Genomic DNA, 12,653 nt, shown 5'->3' with positions numbered 1-12,653 from the left:
AGCTTCTGGAGGGGCTGGACATGTTCAAATCAGCAGGTCCAGATGCTCTCCACCCCAGAGTGTTGAGGGCCTTGGCAGGGGTTGGGAGAGGTTGTCTGGATTGAAGAGGATCTCTGATCCTGACAAAACACCCAGGGACCCCCCGCCCCCCAGTTGCCACCAGACTGCTCCGATCCTATAAACCACTCCCAAAGCCAGTTTTACTGGACAGTTTGTTCAGTAACTTGAAAATATTAGCCTCAAAGACAGATAATCAGTCCCATTATGTCTTATATATAGGTTAATAAACTAATATTCTACAATACTGGTTAACAAAGCAGCAGCCTGAAGCTAAACTAGAAAATAACCTGCAACAACATTTTCTGTTCTAAATGTTAAAAATTGGTAATTTTGTTGTATACAGGAACTTCAAACCATTTATTAAATTATTTAGCTACCTTAGCAAAGGAAAGAAAACATGCATAGAAAGTATGCAGCTCTGTCAACCTTCCCTGTACTGTATAAACCAAACTAATATTCTAGGCAGGCTCTATAAGTACAACTAATATGGTAGGCCATTCAGCCAGTTTTGTGAAAAAATAAATTAGCAGCACAATACTATTATGAAAATATGGATAGATATCATTATTTACCTAGGATTTAGTTCCTAGAAAGATACAACCACACTAGATTTCTTTCCAGCATGGGGCGTAACAAATTTGATTTAGTACAAATTTGGAGAAATCAGAATTTTCTCTTGCACAAGAAATGTAGCTAGCTAGTTCTCCATCATGGGCAGTACTGCATCATCATGCACCCTGAATCTCACCCTCTCCAGCTCTGGCTTAGGGAGAAGTTGGGCCAAGAAAGCTAAGCAGCCCTTCCCCCAGCTCTATTCTCACACTTTCCCTTTGGCAGTGCCAGGGGCTTGTGCCCCACTGACCCACCTGTTGTTATAATACTGTTGGAAGAAGCACATACCAACATTCAGGTACACCTCCCCACTATACATGCCACCATTCAGCTCTTTTCAAATGCAAAAAGGAGGGAACAATACAGCAAGTAAAGTACAATCTTAGGCTGTGTGTAGACGAAACGAGAGGCACGCATGAACAACACCTTAAAGCAAGCTAAATGCTTTTGCACTGCTTTAATGGTGTTGGTGTTTACACACCTTGGCGGTGTATTACACATTAATTCCAGCCGCTGTAGGAAATTTCGCAGTGTAATGTGCCTTAGATGACTTGGGGCACAGCAAACTAAAACTCCTCTGAGTTTTAGTTTGCTGCCCCTACAGCTGCAGAGCAAAGCACCGGGCTCCATGCAGTTCTGCAGCTCTGTAGGAAGTCCTGCAGGCAGCCTGGCAGCAGCCTGGGAAGGCAGGCTCCGCCCAAGCAGCAAACCTGATCTTTCTGCCCACCACCATCAGAGCCTGCCTGCCTGCTTGACCTGCATGGGGGCCCAGTGCTACCCTCTGTGGCTGCAGTGCCCCCCAGGACCGCCCAAGTTGGGTGCCTGTGAGCAGGTGCCGCCTTGGGGGGGCCACCACTGCTGCGGAGGAAAGCACCAGCCCTGCCCTGCCCTCCCCTCCGCAGCCCAGGGAGCACTCTACCTGCTGGCAGCTCATCCTTCCCACCCTGCCGTACAGGCAGGTAAGTCAGCGGGGTGTGTGCATAACACAGGGGTTTAATCAGCCCAAAATTGAAGCGGTGTTTTTTAAAACCCACCGCTTCAATTTAGGGTCCCCGTTTTGTCTACATACATCCTTAAACTAACATTCCATATCCCTGCTCTGCCTCCCCTCCCACACACACACCCTGCATATAAAGGCCAACTTTGCAGGTAGACATGTTTTGCTTTGTTTTTGTTTTTTAAATACGGCTGGTAACATGCCGTCACTTGATTCCGTCACTTGTTATTGTGTTCTTATATTTTCCTCATCTGTTCATGAGAAAGGATGTCGAGTTGCTATTCACCCTTCCCCTTAAGAGACTGTTTATTAGAAGGTTTCAGTTTGCTTTAAAAACAGCTAACTTTGGGTCAGTCCTACCTTTCTCTTTTAAGCAACAGTTCCATAGCACAGTGGAATCCATCAAAAAAGTTCTGCCTTCTGCTGTCAGAAATTTACATTGTTTTTCATCAATCTCAGAACTCCCGTTGACAGGCGGACAGAAATTGTCATAATGGATCACAGTGATCCATCCAATCCTGCAACCTACCTGTCATAGGCAGTACCAGATGGCTTGACAGAAGGTGGAAGAAACCTTACAGTGAAATAACATGCCCTCCTAGCCCCTTCAGCTGGTAGTTAGTATATGCCTTGAAGCCTGAATGTTTATATCACTAAGAATTCTTTTTAATCCTATCTAATGGAACCTGAATGTTCTCATTATACTTGCAAGCATCCACTACCTTTTTAATCCTGCCAAGCTCTTAGCCTCAGTGATATTTTCTGGCAATGAATTCCATAATGCCACAGGTTACTTATAAAGGAAAATGAACTTGTACTGTATGAAGGAATATATCCTTATATCGACTTTATATTTATGACCTTTCAATTCCATTACATATCCCCTTGCTCCTTCATTTAAAAGGGGCAAAATAGCAGCACCTAATTAGCATTCCCTATACTGAAAATGCTGCATACTGTACATTTATCATTTGCTATAGTGTAGGGTGAAAAAAATAAATGGTGATAATTTCACCAGTCTTGCTTTCTATGAATGGTTTTCAATACCCTACCTTTGTTGTCAGTCTCTGCATCCCTCTATTTCTCCTTTTTTTGTTTGATAGTAGGTGACTCCATGTAAACACTGTGCTCAAGGTATGGGCCTACCACTGATTTTTATGATAAAGTTAAAACATACTATCAATGATTATATCCCATTTTTGAATAACCTAGCATTTGTTTCCTTTTACAACTTACAATATTAAAAACAAGGAGATCTTTATCACAACTAGTTAGTTACCAGAGAACCCTATAATGTAGGTCAGTAGTTGTATTAGCTATTACTCATTCAACTGAGGAATTCCTTCCTGGCTTTTGTCAATATTGAATTTCATCTAACATCATTTTGCCAGTCATAACATTTCTAGGTCTCTCTCAAGTTCTTCACACACTTCTCTAGTCTTGGCTAACTTAATTTGGTTTTACTGTGAGTTTTGCCACCTCACAAATCACCACATTCATTGACCAATTATATCAAACATAATTTTTCTTAATATACAACTATGGTACAATATAATATTTAATTCTTACTTTTGCCTTTTCACGCGCTCCCTCTCCCTCTAAATCTGCTTATAACCTGAGAAAGTAAATTCACCTTCTACCTTCTAATAGCTGCTTATTTTCCTTACCAGTCCTCTGAGGAACTTTAGAAAAGCATTTTCATAAAGTACAGGTAAATCTATTTTCTAAAGACAGTTCTTTTTCATCTACAATTGTGCAGACATTCATTCATAAGAGCCCTTACAAGATGTATGGGTTTCTTTTAAAAAATTCTGATGCAAACAGGTACAGCCCTTACACTTATTCCAAGCACCCCACCTGCACAGAACGCAGATGTTCCACCCTCCACACACACACACACACACACACAAGCCAGGCATCCGACACATGTGCGCGCACACACAAGCCAGGCATCCGACACACATGTGCGCGCACACACAAGCCAGGCATCCGACGTGAATGCGCACAAGCCAGGCATCCAACATGTGCATCTGCACGCACACACGCAACCCAGGCATGCAATGCATACACACGCGCACACAAATGCAACCCAGGCATCCAACACACATGCACATGCACGCAACCCAGGCATCTGATGCATGCACACACACACCCAATCCAGGCATCCGATGCACGCGTGCACACACACCCAACCCAGGTATCCGACTCATGCATGCACGCACACTGCCACCTGGCATCCAACACACATATCATATGTAACCCTGGCATCTCATGTGGGTACACACACACACAGGCATGCATTTGGTGGGCTCAGGGTGCACTGGGCAACCATGCACAGGATGGCCAGCTGGTGACTTGTGGCCATGAGGGCATGCGCCGTGACAAGCCACTGCTGCATCAGGTCCAGGTATGCAGCCATAATATCCTGCAGCCTCCAATGAGACTCACATAGTCTACTGGGTCTCCCTGTTTGCTTGGGTATGATGGCTGGGAAACGAAGGCAAGTGCAAGTCACAACAGCAGGCATTTGGAGGCAAGGTGGTCCATGCCTAGCAACCAATCAGGGGTGACTCAGCCATCCCACTCCATTGAGGAGCCTTCAGGGCACGCTGGGAAGCATGCAGGGCTCCCCCTATCTGCTGGGCTCTGCCCATGCAGGCAGGCTCTGAGCCCTGCCCTACTGAAGGATTATCAGGTGTTCTGTTTGCTCTTGACCTAACCTTGGGGACTCAGAGTAAAGCTCAAAAGTTAGAGCACTTCTGCCGCAGGCTTCTTGAACGCCTGTACTTAGCCTCTCTATTTTACTTGGCATTCTTATGTCCGTTTGGTACATGGATATGAGCACTTTCATGACTGTGAATGATAGCCTCCTATTAAAACTAAAGATTTCCTCCCTTCATTTTTTACTTTATAACCTTTTAAATTAGATTACTTTTTTTTTTTTTTTTTTTTTTAAGTGAGTCATCTCTAAGGGACCAGACTAGAGCTGACCAATCATTTTTCAGACTAGAACTGTCCTAGACATTGCAGCTTTCCTGATGCTCTGTAGTGATGGAAAGACCTTGTTCTTAGTTTCTGATATTGCCCCCAGACTACTGAAAATTTGTTATGCAGTTTTATGGAGCAAATAATCTTGATGATATTGGCTGCCTCAATATGTGGTATTTTCTATTTTTCTTCAAAAAGATGGGCTTTGGGACTAGTGTAGAATGAAGCCCATCCAGAACAAATTTATTACTAGCAAATTCCACAGTGAAATCTAAGGAGCTAATTATTCAAAAATTAACCTTGGCTAAACTCAAAAGTATTGGAGTTTGGCATAATATATTAAGATTAACAAATTGCTGCAAATACACAACACACCCAAGTGACTAGCCACCACTGATGCTTATGAAAGACTTCACCATGACCCTTAGAGGGGGGAAAAAAAGAGGGAAAACCTAACTATGCTTATTATCCTTATATTCTTCTATCCCCTTTCTCTCATTCCAGTCCCAGTTTCTGGTTTGCCACCACTAAGTACCCTTTAGTTTCTAAAATGCCATTATTATTCTGGCCTGTCTCCCCTTTCCATTCCTCTCCTTGCTGTTTTTTGCTATAATTAATATTAGTTACAATTTATTGAAATGTTAAGTCTGTAAGCTCTCTAGGGCAGTGGTGCCCAACTTTTTTGCCCATCAAGCTGGGTTGGAAGGGCCCAGTCCACGCACAGGCCAGATCCAGCCCCTGGGGGGGCGGGGCACAGCAGGTATTATCTGGCCACATGGAGGGGAACGGGGGGATAGGCTAGATCCAGTGAAGCCCTTCAGGGAAAAGCAGCTTGATCTGGGCCTGTGGAGAGGGAAAGGGGCAGGCCAGACCCCAGCTCAATCCCACAGAGGGAAGGGGGCATGTCTCAGCCATGGCAGGCATGGCCAGGACCCAACCTGGTCCTACAGGGGGAAGGGGGCATGGTCTGGCCCTGATCCAGAAGCTGGGGGCATGTGGCCTGGCCCTGTGGGGTAAGGGGGCTCATGGCCTGGCTCTGATTAGCTGTGCAGGGATTGGGGTTTGGGGACTTCGCAGGAGAGGAGGTGGCTATATTAATGGCCACTGCTCCCCCCTGCCAAATTTCCTGACCCATAGGGAACCCCGCAGGCCACATGCAATGGCTTTGCTAGCTGCATCTGTCCAGCAGGCTGGAGGTTGAGCACCCCTGCTCTAGGGCATGGGACATATCTAGCAGTGTCGACAAAAGGTACCTAGCACACATCTGAGTGCTGAAACTATTCATATATAATCCTTCTTATCCAACAACTGGTTTTCTATTACACGTCCTGTAACTTAGCCAACTACAGCTTGGATTTTTCTCTGTAAATAGCAGCTTTCTCTATTATTTGCACATCTATAACAGGAATTCCCAGAGAACTTTCAAAGAGTACTACCGAAAGATATTACAGTATGCTTTAATCAAAAAAGCTTTTCAAAGGGGTTTGGTACAATTATCTAGGATCTAGCTCGATAAGTACCTTTAATTGACTGTAGTATATGCATTTTTATTCTACCTGAAATCTATTTTCCTGATTTCCAATCCTGGAAATGTTTTTAGTTGTGTTAGTCTGAAATCGGGCACAAGGTAGGACATGGTAGCACCTTAGAGACTGACTGATTCTGAGAGGCGCGAGCTTTTGTTGGCAACAGCCTACTTTGTCAGGTGCTATGAAAAGGATGAATACATTTCTGTGAATAAATTCTGATTGTACCTGAAAATACTGTGAAGAGTTTTAAAGACCAATTAGGAAGAAAGGTATACTACAATAGATTAAAGATAACAAACTGAAAGGTTTAATAAAGTTATTTAAACCTTCTATAAAATGCTAAAGAATTCTATATTTTGATGGTAAAATCTGTATCAGTTCAGCACACCTTAAAAAGTATTATGAAGTTACCCATTACCAGTAGATCATTCCACATTCTGTGCCAGCGCTGTAACTGCAGGACCATCTGTGGCACCTCATCATGTGTTGAGGTCATAGCATTGGTCCTGGCTCATGACCAGCAACCAGACTGTCACTCTCACCAGAATGCCCTGCAAACAGCATTCTCTTTGAAAGCATCCCTGTACAGTTCTCAAACAAAAAAAGTGCAACTACTGATGTCACTTTTGCTTTTGTATGTAAGCTAGGCTTTTAAAATATTAAGTAAGCAACATAAGTGGAACATAAGGGAAAACATGGATAGTACATCTTCTCACATTAAAAAAAACAAACTACATTAGCTGTTTTCAGCCTATAAAAAAAAATCTGTGTGATGTGTGGGTACAAGCAGCACATTTGTCAGCTACACCACACAGTGATGTTGGTATAGGTTATTTGAGGATAGATGTTCCTAAAATCATCTCTTACCACCTGAGTTGAAGAAAAGGCTCCATTACAGACCATTTATGTAAAGATTTGTATCCGAGAGCCAGACACTAGACAATTAAATAATTTCAGAGCCTTAGCATATCTGATATTACCAGATGCTTGAGGAAGTAGCTGTATTCTCAGGAGTTCAAGTTCCTACCACTTGGGGACAAACTTTAATGATTCCATGTGAAGTCCTCAATCTATCATAAAGTTTTTATTGGAGTTTCTGTTCCAAGACAAGCCAAATGTAGTGAATACCCAAATATAGCGAATGGATCTGCAACATTTTCCAACAACTATTACTTCAGAAATGCACATTAATGTATAGTCCTGAAGTCCTCTTAAAGTCTTATTACGACTAACTTCTCATCACTCTCTAATTACGTGCAAATTAGAAACAAATGCCTTGACCTTTGGACTAAAGAAAAATCTCCAGCCATTGTTAATAGCACTGCTCACGTGTGGTAATGTTTTATGGTATAGCCATACCTGCTCTCACCCATTTTTATTTTTATTTTCCTGCCAGACTACTCTTGGTACAAACGGAAAAGAAAGTATTTCAGATCTACCCAAAACCAGAATTGTATGCAATCTCTGTCTAACTGGGGGAAAAAAATATTGTGCTTTCTTAATAAAAGCAAAGCATGGCTAACAATACCACGGAGAAGATAGCAGCAGCAATCCCAGCGGTTAGGATGCTCACATGGGACCTTGGTTCAAATCCTCTGTCTTGTGCAGAGAATGTATCTGAACACAGAACTCCAACCTTGAGACAAGGCTAAAGGATATTCTGTGTTTCTTTCCTCTTCAAAATATTCCACTTTATAAAATACTTACATGCTTTCTGGAACAGAGACTAGAACCCCTCTGCCCCATCTCTCAAATGAATGCCTAACTACCAGGTTATGGAGCAGAGCAGTGGTTCTAAACCTTTTAGACTTGAGGCACTGCTAAGAAAATGTCAGCTTTTAGTTTTGATTCTTCTTTTGACAAGAGAAAAATAATATATCACTTATTCTGCTTCAGCAAACTCAGGAAGACCACAAGTCAGAATGTTTTTGCTGCTGTAGATTCCTGTTTGAAATCTCTAGGTCTATCTTGTTGCACACCTGAGAGTAACATTGTGTAGTACCCCACAGCACACCTGAAACAATCTCAAGGCGTTCCACGGCACCACGGCACTCTGGTTGGAAAACACCAGTCCCTCCTCTCTGGTCAAGTGACTATTTAAATATTTTACATACCAGAGCAGAACCACTTCAGCAGGAGTGATAGAGGGTATTCTGTGGTGGGTTTCTCTCCATCAGCATTTCTCAAACTTAGGTATGTACTTCTAGAGGGTACACAAGAGGAAGGAACAGGAAAGCAGGAAAACATATACACATATAGATATGTACCTACATATATCCAACCTCCTTGTAACCTCACCAATAACTTAAGGCGGGGGTATCAAACTGATCTGGCCCTGCAGGCTGGATTAGTACTGCAGGGCTGGTCCATGGTTTGGATTGCACTCACTGACTCCCCTCCCCATGCCAGATCCAGCGCCAGTGGCACCCAGTCTCGAATCAGTACCATATGTGGTACCCTGTCTCCTTTCCTCTCCACACTGGGCTAAGACCCCAGCTGCATGCAGCACCCACTCCAGCCAGTCCAGGAACTGCACTGCATGTGGCACCTGTATTGCTTGTCAGGGACTATGCCACTTGTGGCACCCAGTCCTGGGGATGCCACATACAGCATGGCTAACAGATGGGCTGAAGCAGGTGTCACGTGGCATGCATTCTGGACTGGCTAGAATGGGGGCCACATGCAGCACTGTCCCAGACCAGCCAAGGTTGTGGGTCCCAGAGCAAGAACTGCATGCAAGCGGTATCCTAGGCCCTGCATGCAGGACCAGTCCAACACACACCACATGGGTCAACTGGGGCAGCACTGGGGACCAGGTGACCTAGGGAATAGTGTAGAGTTGTTTTTCTTTTTTCTTTTTTCAATTGTCCAGAACAGAAAGATGGAGGCAACAAAACTGTAACTGTGAAAGGGGCAGAGAACTCTCAAAAACCACTGACTTGCATCCTGCCAGTTGGGAAAGCCACCTGAGAGGGCAAACCTCAGTTCAAAACCCTGTTGTGAATCAGGCAGAGAGGGAATTTGAACTGTGATCTCAACATCCTAGGTGTATATCCTAACAAGTGGGCTATACGCTGAAAGGTGAGCAGGAACCAGTACCTCTGCCTGTTTTGTGAATGGTACTTTTATAGTTGGAAGGAGAGAAAATGAACTTAAAAGCTCCTTTTTAGATAATTAACACATGCTCTGCAACAGGGATCAGCAACATTTTTGGGCAGGGTGCCAAAACCACCCACAACCTTGACTTCTAAGATGTTAGTATGACAGGGGCAGATGGTGGGAAAGCCACAAGGGGTCCAATCCTTGTTGTGGCAGCACAGCCCAGTCCCATCCTTGCTGTCCGCTCCGAGGTGAGTGCACACCCACCACCAGCAATGAGACTCCATGGACCACAGCGCAGCTGACTGCAGCCTCCCCATCACCTGCTGCGAGCAGCCTCAGGCTCCAAGGTGGGCAGCAGGGGCCAGTGCCTGAGCCAGCTGCAGCAGACAGCCAGGAGGCTGCAAGAGGCTATACCATGGTCTGTAGAGCCCCAGCCTGACACCTGACTTATTGCTGGCAGTGGGTGCACGTACACCTCAAGGTGGACAGCAGGAAAGGAGCTAGGACTGCACTGCCACAACAAGGAGTGGGCCCCCTCTCAGCTTGCCTGCTATCCACCCTGAGTAATGCGTTCACCTGCTGCTGGCAATGAATCAGGCCAGGGCTCTGCAGACCCCAGTGCAGCTGCTTGCAGCCTCCTGGCTGTCTGCCACAGCTGGCTAGGGCTCTGGGCAGACCTCTGCTGCCCACCATGGAGCCTTGACTGCTAGCAGCAGGCAGTGGGGAGGCTGCCAGCAACTGCACTGGGGTCTGTGGAGCCTGGCTTGTTGCCAGCAGTGACTGCGTGGGCACCTTAGGGCGGATGGCAGGAGAGCCACAAGGGGCTCAATTCTTGTTGTGGTAGCGCAGCCCCAGCCCCTTCCCTGCCATCTGCCCCAAGGCATGTGTGCCAAGCAAAATGCCTTCACGTGCCAACCCCCGCTCTACATCTTATTTTCAGAAAATCATCAAATACTAATAATAGTAAATTATAAACCCCCATGTATACAAAACCTAACATTGTATAGGAACAGCGCCCAAGTCCTATCTTACATCATAAGTGAACAAATAATGTATACAGATTTGCCTGCTTCTTCAATTAATAACTTGCTCTAAACACATATTATTGTCAGGTGTTCTAGTGCACTATACAATCCTGTATTGGGCAATTTGGAAGATGTATGTACAGTAGATTTTCAAAACAAATGCAAGTTACAATAAATTCTATAGCACTAGACTTCCATGCTAGTATGTCACTGTATTATTGGATATGGAATTAGTGATGAGCAAGAGCTGTTCTAAATAAGTTCAATAACAAGTGTTCTCAAATTCTAACCACCCATTGCCGGAAGTAATGTGCTGTGAACCACATTTTGAATATATCCTCTTGCTTTTGAAGGAAAGAGTGATAAAGATTCAATCTCTGATAAATATTAAAAACAGTTAAAAAAGTAAAGCAGTTGTCTTTCATAATAGTAGAGAACTAAATGTTTAACCAATACAAACTGAAAAACAAATAAGTACAAAGCGGGCCAGCATCATTCACCAATTTACCAGCATCATGGATTACAGTGAAACCTTCTACTGTTTCACAGACTGTGAGGTTTTTTCTGTGCTTTAAACAGCATATAAGCAGTGCAAAGACTACTTCCTAATAATAATAGGTTATATTCTATTGTTCAAAGCGTCTTCCCTCTCAGCAGCAGTCCACTTCATGTGAAAAAGTTTTTTCTTTATTACAATTTTAGTTAGGTGGTTTATGTGCCAGACTCAGGGCAGCTTACAATAAATGACAAAATTACTCATAAAAAAACTAAAAAGGATAGTAAAACAAATCAAACTCCTCTCAATATATCCAGGAATTCAAATACAATGCATCCCAACACTCCCAATCCTGCTCAGTTGCCTGTCAGCTAGGAGCATCTCCCCCTGCCTATATCTATCTCACTTCCCAACCCTCATCCACTGTGTCCATTAGAGAATTTTTTTTTCCCCATAGTCTCTTGTATCCATACCTATTTCCACTCTGCTGCCTCAGACCCAAAGGAGTCTTTTCCCCAGTTCTTTAAAGTCCTTTATCTCCCACTTCCATGGGGGGAGGGGGTGATGGCTGTCCCCAAAACCCACACCATCTCCTTTTCCCTGCCCCCAATAGAAACACATTCAATTTAAACCATTACAGCAAAATATACCACCATCAGGGGCCCCTCTCTGTCACTGCTGAAGGGCAACACCAAAGGCTACCATTGCCCTTCAGCCATGCCTCCCTGAGCACCTAACCAACAGCACCCTACAATCCCTATTGTTATTTACGCACAAGACCAACTATCTTAATACTTTACATGAGAAAGGGACCCTAGCAAAATCAGGAATGAGGGCAAAATGAGAGGTTACAAACAATGGGGATAACGAAGCCATTAGTTAGCAAGATGAACAGAGTTGGACAAATTACCCAATGCATTTGTTCAATTTTTTAAAAAATTATTCAGTGTGTTCAATTTATAAGCATTTGAATGTGGCTTGCTGTCAGCAGAGTTTGCTTAAATTTGTGAATCTCGGTGAATAGTGCAAAATATTTGAGGAAGTTAAATTTCAAGATTCATAACTAAGCACGTGCATGCAAAACTACGACTTATGCTTATTAAAAAAGAAAAACTAGCACGCGACCTGCATCTCCACATGAACAACTCCATTTTTCATGAATTCAGTTGCTTATCAGCACTTTCAGAACTGACTCTGTCAAACAGCGAGGGAAAGAGGTCTGGTGCGAGACAATACTGTAACTGAAGAGTAAATGAGACCAGTTTGGTTTATGAAGTGGAATGCGTGTCCACGGCCATGCAAATAATCCCTAATAACGGGTCCACTTAAATTCAACAGTTCTAACTTGGAAAGCATCCCAAAATCTGCCCAGCACACCAGGCTCCTTGAAAGCACTAAAATACCACCAAAAGCCCTCCCTGGACCACACAGCAAAGCCAAAAATCAGCCCTCAGGCCCAGAAAGTTGGAACTGTCCAGATGCTAGCAAAATCCTCAAGGCATACGGATGAATCTGGATGCTGCCATCCAGCACAAAGAGATGCGCCAGGCCAGGCAGCCCTTTTTTTTCCAATGCACGGGTCCGATCCCTACACGCAGAGAGGCAAGGGCTGCTCCAGCTGCAGACACGAGCCAACAAGCCAAGGGGAACTCTGAGACAGGCAGCAAGCGGAGGGGCGACGCTGCCTAAGCCAGCATCCTGCGCTGGACGCAGAGCTGCCGCCAACCTGTGGGGTCTACACTTGGGGCCAAGTTCAAGGCAATTACAAACATAAACCCCAGTAGAGGCTGGAGGTGGGGCTGAGCGCAGCAGCTCCCCGCCGGCCTACGGGCAGTCCCGAGATG

At 44.4% G+C, this 12,653-nt stretch overlaps 1 long non-coding RNA gene across 1 annotated transcript in view; it reads left to right on the top strand.

The window, feature by feature from the left end:
- The first annotated feature begins 1,451 nt into the window (after positions 1 to 1,451).
- LOC109302501 overlaps positions 1,452 to 12,653 on the top strand; it is a 17,364-nt gene continuing 6,162 nt past the window's right edge. The window contains exons 1-2 of the long non-coding RNA XR_002098813.1: positions 1,452 to 1,464; positions 5,735 to 5,742. This is a non-coding gene — a long non-coding RNA (uncharacterized LOC109302501). The remainder of the gene's footprint in view (positions 1,465 to 5,734; positions 5,743 to 12,653) is intronic.

The sequence above is a fragment of the Gavialis gangeticus genome, unplaced genomic scaffold (genome assembly GCF_001723915.1).
Source record: "Gavialis gangeticus isolate Ggan-Ray unplaced genomic scaffold, GavGan_comp1, whole genome shotgun sequence".
Classification (NCBI taxonomy): Eukaryota; Metazoa; Chordata; order Crocodylia; family Gavialidae; genus Gavialis; species Gavialis gangeticus.
Note: the sequence above shows the minus strand (reverse complement) of the source record. Positions and strands in the feature narration are given on the sequence as shown.